The 11,308-nt window shown below is 36.5% G+C and overlaps 1 non-coding gene across 1 annotated transcript; it reads left to right on the forward strand.

The window, feature by feature from the left end:
• The first annotated feature begins 293 nt into the window (after window positions 1–293).
• Window positions 294–397, forward strand: LOC129516712 (U6 spliceosomal RNA). The gene has a single exon (XR_008665843.1). It is a non-coding gene; the product is annotated as a U6 spliceosomal RNA (small nuclear RNA).
• Window positions 398–11,308: the final 10,911 nt, after the last annotated feature.

Below are 11,308 nucleotides of genomic sequence, written 5' to 3' on the forward strand. Positions count from 1 at the left end.
TACCTGCAATTGTACTGATTGTAAGAAGTGTAGACTATATAAAAGTAAATTCTAGGACAATGGGAGATGTATAGTATTCTAGCCACATAAGAACAAGAGCCCCTGATAGATGATCTTATATGGAAATTAATGAATTTGTATCCATTCCTGGATATTTCAGTAGGACTAAAAAAGAGTAATGTATTGTGGATTCTCATAAGAGAATCCCTTATGTGTGAGTTGCTTGGCTACTATCTATTCTTGGTATTTGGGATTCCCTGCTCCTATTGCTGCTAATTAAGAAATCCCCTTTCATTCTCGCTTCAACAGTTCATACACTAAAATTGGAATGAAACAGAGATTATCATGGCCCCTGCACAAGGATGACATGCAAATTAGTGAAGTATTCCATATTTTTTAAAAATCCATTTTACCACCATTGATATTAAGACTGTGCTCTTATAACTGGAATTTTACCTTTTATTTTATCTTTAGGGAGAGGAAGTAATTAAGAGATTGATGGGCTTTTAAAGGAGCAAGTAGGGATCCCTGGATGGCGCAGCGGTTTAGCGCCTGCCTTTGGCCCAGGGCGTGATCCCGGAGACCCGGGATCGAATCCCACATCGGGCTCCCAGTGCATGGAGCCTGCTTCTCCCTCTGCCTGTGTCTCTGCCTCTCTCTCTCTCTCTCTCTGTGACTATCATAAATAAATAAAAATTAAAAAAAAATAAATAAAGGAGCAAGTATATGAAGATATTCTTAACTTTAACCCATGGACATTTTTCTAACCAAATACAGCCCAGTTAACAACTGACAATAACCAACATGGAAGAGGACCTTAATTTCACTGAGACTTAATGGCAACCACTTACCTAAAGGAATAGATATGAGATTTTTTTTTGGATATTCTGACATTCTAGTTTTTCTGGGGTTTTTTATTTTGTTTTGTTTTGTTTCATTTTTATTTCAGTTGTTGCTACCAAGGACTTCATAAAATTGTACCTCTCTGGCCTAAGGGAATGGTAGATCCAAGAGAAATGGCAACAGTCCTCTCAACTTCAGAGTCATCTCTTCTTTAAAATAGCTCATGTAGAGCTCTTGCTTTTCAGCTTTAGCAAGCAAAGTGTGGTCCCCCAGGGAGAGACATGGAATGATCTAGACAAATAGAAGAAAGCAATGGTTTAAGTAGAGAAGGCACTTCCTAAGTAGTAGAATTGCTCAATGGTCCTGCTCCCTCATTCCTAGATAAAAATGAAAGCTTGTGAGACCTCAGACTGCTCTGTGTGCTGCTGTCCTGAGACTATGTATCATGCCCAAAAGGTGAGTAGAAGTGATGGCAAAAGAAGGTAAATAAAAATGGTAACAGGGCAGATTGGTTACATTCTCAGACAAACTTATTACAGAGGTGTGTAGCCCTACCAAAATCTATCAGATATTACCACATTGTCAGATATCATCAGAGCATGCTGTTCACATTGGTCCCAAGCTAGGCTTTTCATTACCATCCTGAGATGAATGACAACTGTGGATGCATCCATGGAGTTGACTCCCACAAGTGAATATTGACAACAAATACCCAAGAAATGTCCTGGAGAGATTGTATCAAATAACCACAACTCCATAAACTCAAGAGTGTGAGGTAAACTCACCCACATCCCCTTTACTAGTTAAAAGGTTTACTTATATGTAAGAAAAACCTCAAAATAAATAGAAAGTCATCTGGTAATTGAACAAGGTAGAGGTTTATTTTTATTACATAAATTCTGTTGGCTTGGTTTTTTTCGTTTTGGGTTTTTTGTTTTGTTTTGTTTTGTTTTTTGTTTTTTTGTCCTGGAATGGCATGATCTCTGTTCTACAAAATCATTAGGAAAACTATCCTGGCTCATCATTCTGCTATCCCAAAAGTGATAGCACTTGTCCTCAAGATCCAAGGCCACACTTAGTAGCAACAAAGATTAGGGAATTGCCTTAGTCTGCTCAGGCTTTCAAACAAAGTACCTCAGACTGGGTGGCTTAAACAACAGAAATTTATTTTCTCACAGTTCTGGAGGAGGGAAGTGTGGGATCACGGCACTAAGATGGACAGGTTCCAGTGAGGGCTCTCTTCCTGACTTGCAGGTGACCATCTTCTCACTGTGTTCTCACATGGTAGACAGAAAGTGAGAGCAGGCTCTCTGCTATCTCCTCTTATAAGGGCACTAATCCCATCTTGAAGAACCCACCCTCATGACCTCATCAAACCCCAATGACCTTCAAAGGCCTCATCTCCAAATATCATCACATTGGGGGTTGGAGCTTAAATATGAATTTCAGCCATAGCAGGATTGTAGTCCCTCCTCTTGATGACCACAATTTTAGGTGGAAAATAATTAAATGGAGAATGAAATATTGAGGGACATCCTATAGCATTAGGAGCTAAAAAGTGAGCTATACTAATTCTGGAAGCCCTGGCTTCCAAATACCAGATGGTTAAAGTCTTAACTGTTACAATTATGTCCTATTCTAAAAGTTTAGGAGTTAATCTAGTGTCAGTGGCTCCTCAGCACAGGGGTGAGGACTATGAGAACTATGGCCTGTGGCCAAATCTGGCACACTGCCTACTTTTGTGAACATAGTTTTATTGAAACATAGTCATGCTCATGTGTTTGCTTTTTGTCTATAGCTGCTTTTGTGCCCTAGCAGCAGAGTTGAGTTGAGCAGCTAATACCATATGGCCCACAAAGCCAATACTATCTAGCCTTTTGCAAAAAGATTTGCCCACCATTTCTCTAAAGCACCCATAAACTCACTTTATGGGTTTGTGAACACTGAAATGGCAAACAGAATGACGTATGTATGGGTGGTTCATCGTGGAATGTGACTAAAATATCAACTTTTTGACATGCGTATGATCTGAAAAAGTACATAAACTTTCTGTAAACTTGAGGGGGAATCCTTGATAATGGATTTGCTCATTTGAAGGAACATGCTGATGTGTCCATAAAATGACAACTAGTGTGTGAATTGACCTATTGTTCAGAGAGAGTCCTTTAGGTGAGTGCTACAAAAGTAACTGTTACAAAATCATCTAGTTTGAATGCCATCTGAAACACCAATAGAATTTGGACTTCATAGAGATACTTTACACCTTTGTAAAATTATTTGTAAATATTGACATTTTGAGCTTATTAACTAAAGCTGCAAGAAAATTCATTAGCAACTTGAATTCTGTGAGCATATTCAATTGCTTTTGAATCAATTCACCAGTTCAAGTATTCATTGAAAAAGAGATCATGATACCATAAAAATACTACTTTTCTTTATAGCTACAATTGTTTTAAATAATTCTTAATGAATACTATTGTCTATCCTCATTCTTTTTCTTTTGTTTTTTAATAAAATAAAGCGTTATTCACTAGAATTTCTGCTTGAAGTTTATGGCTTCTTTTCTTCTTAGCTCAAGATTCATAAGGCGATTTTCTTTACCAAGTAGATTAAACTATTGAAATGAGAGCTGCCAGTATTTCCACTTCTTAGAATATGTGTCTGCTAGTCTGGTTATTTCAAAACAACATCAGTTGGTTCTATCCTATAAAGGCATGTAGCATGATAACGTTAAAGTTCAAGAAAAAAAAAGGTAACACAAGGTCAAGGTTACACTTTTGAATTATATAAGCCTTATTAAATTTATTTTAGGCTGGCATGAAGATCGGCATTAATGGGTCAGAAAGATTATACCTCTGCCTGCTAAACATCTAAAGATCATTTACATAAAACTCACATTAAAATTTATCATTTCTGTGGATTGTAGGCCAATCTTTCATATTTATACAATCTCTTAACACCTTGGATTTGCATATCTTATAAAAATGTTTTTTAAAGTGGTTTCACATCTATTAATTTACAGCCACCCTGTGAGTATGGCAATTATGCTCTCTTTTTATGGATTAAGAAGTTAGGTCTGTGATAGAGAAATTTGACTTGATTAAATCAAAATCTCCAGTTTTGTGCTTTTTTTTTGTAAAGTACCCTCTTATAAAAATGCCTCTACTTTTATACACAAAAGAATGCTCACATATTGAACGAATATGTGCAGTTATCATCATTAGGAAATGGAAAATATACTTCTTGATCACTGGTTCAACCTATACACATAGAAAAAGCCTTACTGGAATATAAGGCCTTGAATTTCAAGTTTCTTAGCTAACATTAAATTGCTCCAGTTTTTAAACTAACATAACCAATATGATATTTTAGTCATTATTATTGCATGGATATTTTGACGAGTGGACATTTTAAGTTCAAATGCTTCTCAGTTACCAGTAAGGAGCATCACACTCCACTCTTACATCTCCCTTTGTCCAAGTATTACCTACCACTGATGGAGGAAGGAGGGTGAAAATCACCAGAAAACGTTACTGCTACAGAATCACAGGGATGAATATTTAAAACAGATGAAAGCAAACAGAGGTTTTCTTTTGAATAGCTAAGTTACAATTACTCTTTTTCTTTGGTCACATTCTGCTTTTTATTTCAATTTAATAGGTATATATGGGAACTAGCACCTCTGTATATTAGGGAAAAAGGTCAATTATGGAACTAAGAACCTCTGAGGACTGTAGATCCTTAGTACTGTTTTTAGTGATGCTAATAGTTCTGGCTCAGTCTGACTATAAATCAGCAACCAAAGTCAGCTATGTTCCATTTTCTCTTAGCTTTTTAGTCTTTACAACCACTATTTGTTCCTACTAAGCCAATAACCAAAAATAATTCAGCTATTTGGTTTTCTGAGTAATTCAAAGATGTGTCAATTAATTAGGCTATTTGTAAATACAATTGTAATTAAAACAGTGTGTACTGAAGGGGTAATGTCTTAGTATTTGTTTTTTTAGGACACCTGTAACATTACTGTAAATCTATAGCACAATAGGACTCAGCATAATAAAAATGTTAGAATTTATAAAATGTCATCAAATGTTTGTGGCCCACTTCTATAAAAAAAACATGAATAATTCACAATACTATATATGGAATTAGATTTTGCTGCCCTGATTCCATTTAAATAAATGTGTTTATAAGTCACCAATTTCATTTTCCTCTACTTATATGTGGTGACCTTTCACTTATAACTTGAAAAGCAATCAACTCTGGGGACGACATGAGATAAAGGGAAATAAATTTAAATATAGTAAACATTTGTGACGGCATGTGCATTAATGATTCCAAACACATTGTTGTTTGGAGAAAAAATATGTACCAAAAGTCTATTCACTCCACAAATATTTATCAAGAAGTTACCATGTGCTTATTATGCATGTTACATGGTTCCAATGAAAATTAGACTATAAAATATACAGACATGTGGCAATACGATAATATTCAATACATGCTCTTTTAATTTCATTTTTTAAACTCAGAATAACTGATAATATGTGTGAATCTTCTGAATTTCTACCTATTCTTTATATGCTCTGCACAGTTGTCAGCAGATATTCTTTGGGATGATTTGATGGGACATATATTCAAACATGGATATAATCATGAAAACAACATTAAAGCCAGAAAGAGATAGCTTATAGCTGTTTATATCTGCTTGTTTCTGCTCTCATATTGTTTTACTTGCTTTCAAATCCATCTCAAGCCACCCTCCCCAATTACCTTGATATCTGAATGTACTGGGGGGCTATCAAGAGCACTCTGCATAATGCTCTGCAACTTTGCTTGTACATTTGTATAGGATCCATTTCACTTTATCTGTGTTTGCTTGACTATTGTCTATCCTCATGACAACATTGGGATACACCTTTATTTCATTGATTCCCACCATGCTTGAGGAGTATTTTATTTATTTTGGATGTAAAATAAATAGGTGGGAAATGAACCAATCACACCACTCCCTTTTATAAAAGCATATGATAACTCTCCACTGCTGGCTGCATTTGAACTATCCAAGCCAATAGCCCTTAACAGCCTGGCCCCAGACAAGCTTTCAAACATTTTCACAGTCCCTCCATCCACAATGAACAACTCCATTGTCTTGCTCTTTTTCACTTTACCTTGTTCAAGCTATTCTAATCTGTCTTAAATATCTGCTTTCTTATTCCTTTGCCCACATCCATTGTCCTCACTTTTCTATAACATGTCCCTAACATTTCTTCCTCTACTTATTTGCCTCGCACTTTATATTTGTTTCTATTTTGTAAGATCAAGTGGAATATAGAATTCCATCAGATGTGCTATAAGCACCACTCTATACAGAGAGTTTACTTTTCTCTCTTAAAGTAGGTTATTTGTTGAAAAAGTTCCCTGCCCTAAAGTCAGTCTCAGGTCTTAACATTTACATGTCTCTGTTCAGTCAAGCAGAATGAAGAGCACAACTCTCAGATTCAGGTGGTTATTTAGATCCCATACCCTTTTCTCACTTGTTGTGAATTGAATAAGTTACGTAATTTTCAAGAGTTAGCTCTCTCATTTGCTAATCATCTCTATACCACAGGGTTATGGTGAAAGTGGCACACTTTAAATATATACAATTTTTGTCATTCTTCAACAATGCCAGAAAAGTACTGTAATCTCAACTTCAGTATTGACAGCAAGTAAGCAAGTATACAGCAATGTGTAGATCTTATAATACCAAAAGTGACCTTCAGAGCTGACACAGATGTCATCTCTCCTTTTTAGTATATAAACATGCTTTAAAGTAAGTTTTGGAATCAGATCACTGGGAAATAGATTGCCACTCTGCCCTCAAAGCCTTGGGCAAATTATTCAACTTCTTTGTGCCTTAAATATTATACAGAGTTGTTGAGAGGGTTAAAACTGCTAATATATATAAAACACTTGGGAGAGTCTCAGATAAACCATAAATTTGGAATATGTATTAGCTATTATAATTGTTATTATTTACTTTAGGATCACCTTATTTATTAATAATTTCTACATACAATTTTATAGACCAGTAACTCAAAATAACCTAATGAAAAACTAAAGTGCGCCTGGGTGGTTGTCAGTTAAGCATCTGCCTTCAGCTCAGGTCAGGATCCCAGGGTCCTGGGATTGAGCCCCGCATCTGGCTCCCTGCTCAGTGGTGAGCCTGCTTCTCCTTCTTCCTCTGCCCTTCCCTCCTGCTAGAGTGCTCAAGCTCGCTCTCTCTCTCTCCCCCTCTCTTTCTCACTCTCTCTCTCTGTATGTATCTCTGTGTCTCTCTCAAATAAATAAAATATTTTAAAAAAAAGAAAAAGAAAATGGGAGATATTCCTGAAACTGGGAAAGATAGTGGGGAGATCACAGATCAGAGGGCCTTGGCTTTACTACTGAATTCAATGCCAGTGTGATACAGTATGCATTATCTCTCATATGCTTAATTTTTACAGTCAGTTTTATAGATTGCCTTTATTTTTAAAAGATTTTATTTATTCATAAGAGACACACAGAGAGAGAGGCAGAGACATAGGCAGAGAACGAAGCAGGCTTCATGCAAGGAGCCTGGTGTGGGACTCAATCCTGGATCCTGGGATCACGCCCTGAGCCAAAGGCAGGCACTCAACCGCTGAGCCACCCAGGCATCCCGCCTTTATTTTTAAATATTGTAGTTAGATCTTCAAGTGTCACAGAATATATCTTAGGCAAACATACTTCAATGTGACTGAAGATGGAAAATTTGTTTTCTTTCCTCTCAGTTTCCATGTGTTTATGCCAGAAAAGAATTTACATGCCCACTGCTTGGATTAATCATTCTTTGTTAGAGAATGGGATAATCTTATTTTCTAGATCTGAGCATGATGCTTAGTTCTCTTACTTACAGTTCTTCCAGAACCATGAAATATGCAGGATGGGTGCTTTTAACAAAGAAAATGGGATTCTATTTAGCCAAAAACAAAAAAGAAGTGCCTATTATATCTACTTTCTAGAACAGAGAAGCACCTGTAGTGGAGGGAATAATGCCAACTTGATGATGAAGGTAGGAAGAACTTGTTTGTTCTCACTATCCTTCATGTAAGGCACATAGTTTGTTCAAGCTGAGCCAAATGGTTATTGCTTATAAGATAGTGGTTTAGGATTAAAATACAGTAATTTCTTAAAGCATATGGTGATGGAAGTAATGCCAAGGAGAAGCCAGTGAGCAACTAAAGTCTGACTGGCATTAAGGCAACACAATGAAATACTTAAGAAAACTCATAGAGACTTCAGAATTTGATCACTTTCTAATCATGTGTGTGCTTTATTCTGGTGAGATGTAGTATAAATATGCTGCTCCATTGGGATGCCTGGGTGGCTCGGTACATTAAGCGTCCAACTCTTGATTTCAGCTCAGATCATGAGATATGAGCCCTGCTTCAGGCTCCTCACTGGGTATGGAGCCTGCTTGAGATTCTCTCTCTTTCTCTCTCTCTCTCTTCTGTCCCCTGTCCCCCCAACTCATGCACTCTCTTTCTAAAAAGAAAAAAAAAAAGTTCAGCTCCACATTGTTTGATTATATCTGATAAATTTTATCACAATCACATTTTCACTCCAGAAGAGAATCCACATGGAGAATATGTCCCAAAATGAAAAACATTTAATCTAAATAATATCCAGCTAGTGTTTAAATATGCCACATGAAGAAGAATGCAAGATAACAGATTTTGCATCAATATAAATGAACTAATCTGAAAAGAAATCTTAGCAGACCCATGGCATTTTTTTTAAATGATAGTAGATAATGTGCCATTACATTCTTAAGACAGGCATTCAATAAATGTTTGTTGATAAGGGGAATTTATTTCATTTGACTCTCATTATAGACAAAACAACTGAAAAAAATCTGATAATAATAATAGAAAGGGGGTACACCTGTAGAAATTTTGCTGCATCACAACTACTGTGGAAAATAATTTATTCTGCTGGAATCATATCACAGAAAACCAAAGGAAGTCTGATGTAACTTAGGTTGCAATTCCCTGCTAACATTTATTTGCTACAGTAATTATCTATGATTAGGAAAATAATGGTAAAAATCTCCATGTTCTTATCAAAGATTCAGGTTGACAGCTCTCCCAGGGGAAATGGTCATTATGGTGTTAAAATTGTAATCATTACTATGGACATTGTGGCTATGTTTTATTTTAGAAAACACAGTCAAGACTGTAAGAGAGGAATTATTCTATCAACCTGTTCCCAGGGATCTAATAACAAGAAATTAGTATAGGTGCCAAAGATTGTTGGTAGTTGACTAGTGGTTTTGGCTGCAGATCCTGGGCAATTGTAGCCATCTGTTTCTCAAAATTGTTTTTTAGAAAGATATATAAAACAATTAGCAATTTGGAATTCTGTACACTAAGCCAAGAAAATGCAATTCAGTTGAATTTGGTGCAAAACAAGGTTCATTTTAGATAAAAGAGGGAATAGAATGGGCTTTGTTAGAAGCTGTTGAAGGTCAAAACAATCAAGAAAGATTCAGTGGTGGAAAAATGTGAAAGAGAGAGGTGGTCTTTGACAAGAAAAAACATGTAGGTGGTGAAAGGTTATGATAAAAATAGAATAGGGAAGGAAGGGCAATAAGAAGGACAAGGTTAGGGGTACCTGGGTGGCTCAGTGCTTGAGTGCCTGCCTTTGGCTCACGTCTTAATCCCGGGGTCCTGGAATGGAGTCGTGCATCAGGCTCCCCACAGGGAGCCTGCTTCTCCCTCTGCCTATGTCTCTACCTCTCTCTGTGTGTCCTAGAAGAATAAATAAATAAAATCTTTAAAAATATATATAAAGCTGCATAAACTTTAAAAATATTTTTTAAAAAGAAGGACAGGGTTAAAGATGGAAACAGGGAAGTTTCTGTAGTATTCATAGTATGTTCCTCAGAATACACTGCAGTAAGTCTTTATAAGCAGGTTCAGTAATGTCACTCATGAGTCATACTTAATACTAAATAGGGAGAACTATAGAAAACAAGCTACTAAAATCTGCCAATTTGCAAAAAAAAATATGATTAATCCAATATAAGTCTGTGGGACAAAGCTTACATGGAGGCTAATAGTAATTGTATGTCATACACCACTTTGGATAATGCTCTGCAAGGTGAATGCTAAAGAAAAACCTTGAGGATATAATAAACACCTTAAAACAATGTAAAATAGGGGACCCCCGGGTGGCTTAGCAGTTAAACATCTGCCTTCTGCTCAGGGTGTGATACTGGAGTGCCGGGATCAAGTTCCACATCGGGCTCCCTACATGGAGCCTGCTTCTCCCTCTGCCTGGGTCTTTGCCTCTCTCTCTCTCTCTCTCTCTCTCTTTGTGTCTCTCATGAATAAATAAATAAAATCTTTTTAAAAATGTAAAAGAGAAAGGGTTTGAGAGAGAGAATAGCTACCTAACAGATGCACAGGTGATACAGAAGATACTGTAAAGAAAAAGCCCATAAGGCAAAGAACCAAATAAAGGGTAAACCCTAATGCATCAAGAATGTACAATGCAAAAGAATTGTACCTATACAGTGTGGAATGGACAGTTGGCTTATCAGGTTTCTCAGCCACTTTAAGATATGTAAAAATGGCACCACTATAACAATCTTCGCAATCAATTAGTAAATTTAGATAGAGAAGTTCTTACCATGAAAAATTTACTTTCTTTTTTTAATTTAAATTCAAATTGCCAACATATGGTACATTATTAGTTTCAGATGTAGTTTTCAGTAATTCATCAGTTGTGTATAATACCCAGTGCTCCTCACATCACGTGCCCTTCTTTATGCCCAGCACTCAGTTACCTCATCCCCCCACCCAGCAACCCTCAGTTTGTTTCCCAGAGTTAAGAGTTTCTCATGGTTTGTTCTCCTGATTGTTTCTCATTCAATTTCCCCTCCTTCCCTTACGGTCCCTTGCACTATTGCTTATACTCTACATAGAAGTGAAACCATATGATAATTGTCCTTCTCCAGTTGACTTATTTCACTCAGCATAATACCCTCCAGTTCTAGTCACGTCGATGTAAATGTTAAGTATTCATCCTTTATGATGGCTAATATTCCATTATATATATATATATATATATATATATATATATATATATATATACCACATACCACATCTGTCAAAGAACATCTTGGCTCTTTCCACAATTTGGCTATGGTGGACATTGCTGCTATAAATATTGGGCTGCAGGTGTCTCATAGTTTCACTACATCTGTACCTTTGGGGTAAATACCCAGCAGCACAGTTGCTGGATTGTAGGGTAGCTCTATTTTTAACTTTTTGAGGAACCTCCATACTGTTTTCCAGAGTGGCTGTACCAGTTCACATTCCCACCAACAGTGCAAGAGGGTTCCCCTTTCTCCACATCCTCACCAATATTTGTTGTTTCTTGTCTTGTTAGTTTTAGC

The sequence above is a fragment of the Nyctereutes procyonoides genome, unplaced genomic scaffold (assembly GCF_905146905.1).
Source record: "Nyctereutes procyonoides isolate TBG_1078 unplaced genomic scaffold, NYPRO_anot_genome, whole genome shotgun sequence".
Taxonomy (NCBI): domain Eukaryota; kingdom Metazoa; phylum Chordata; class Mammalia; order Carnivora; family Canidae; genus Nyctereutes; species Nyctereutes procyonoides.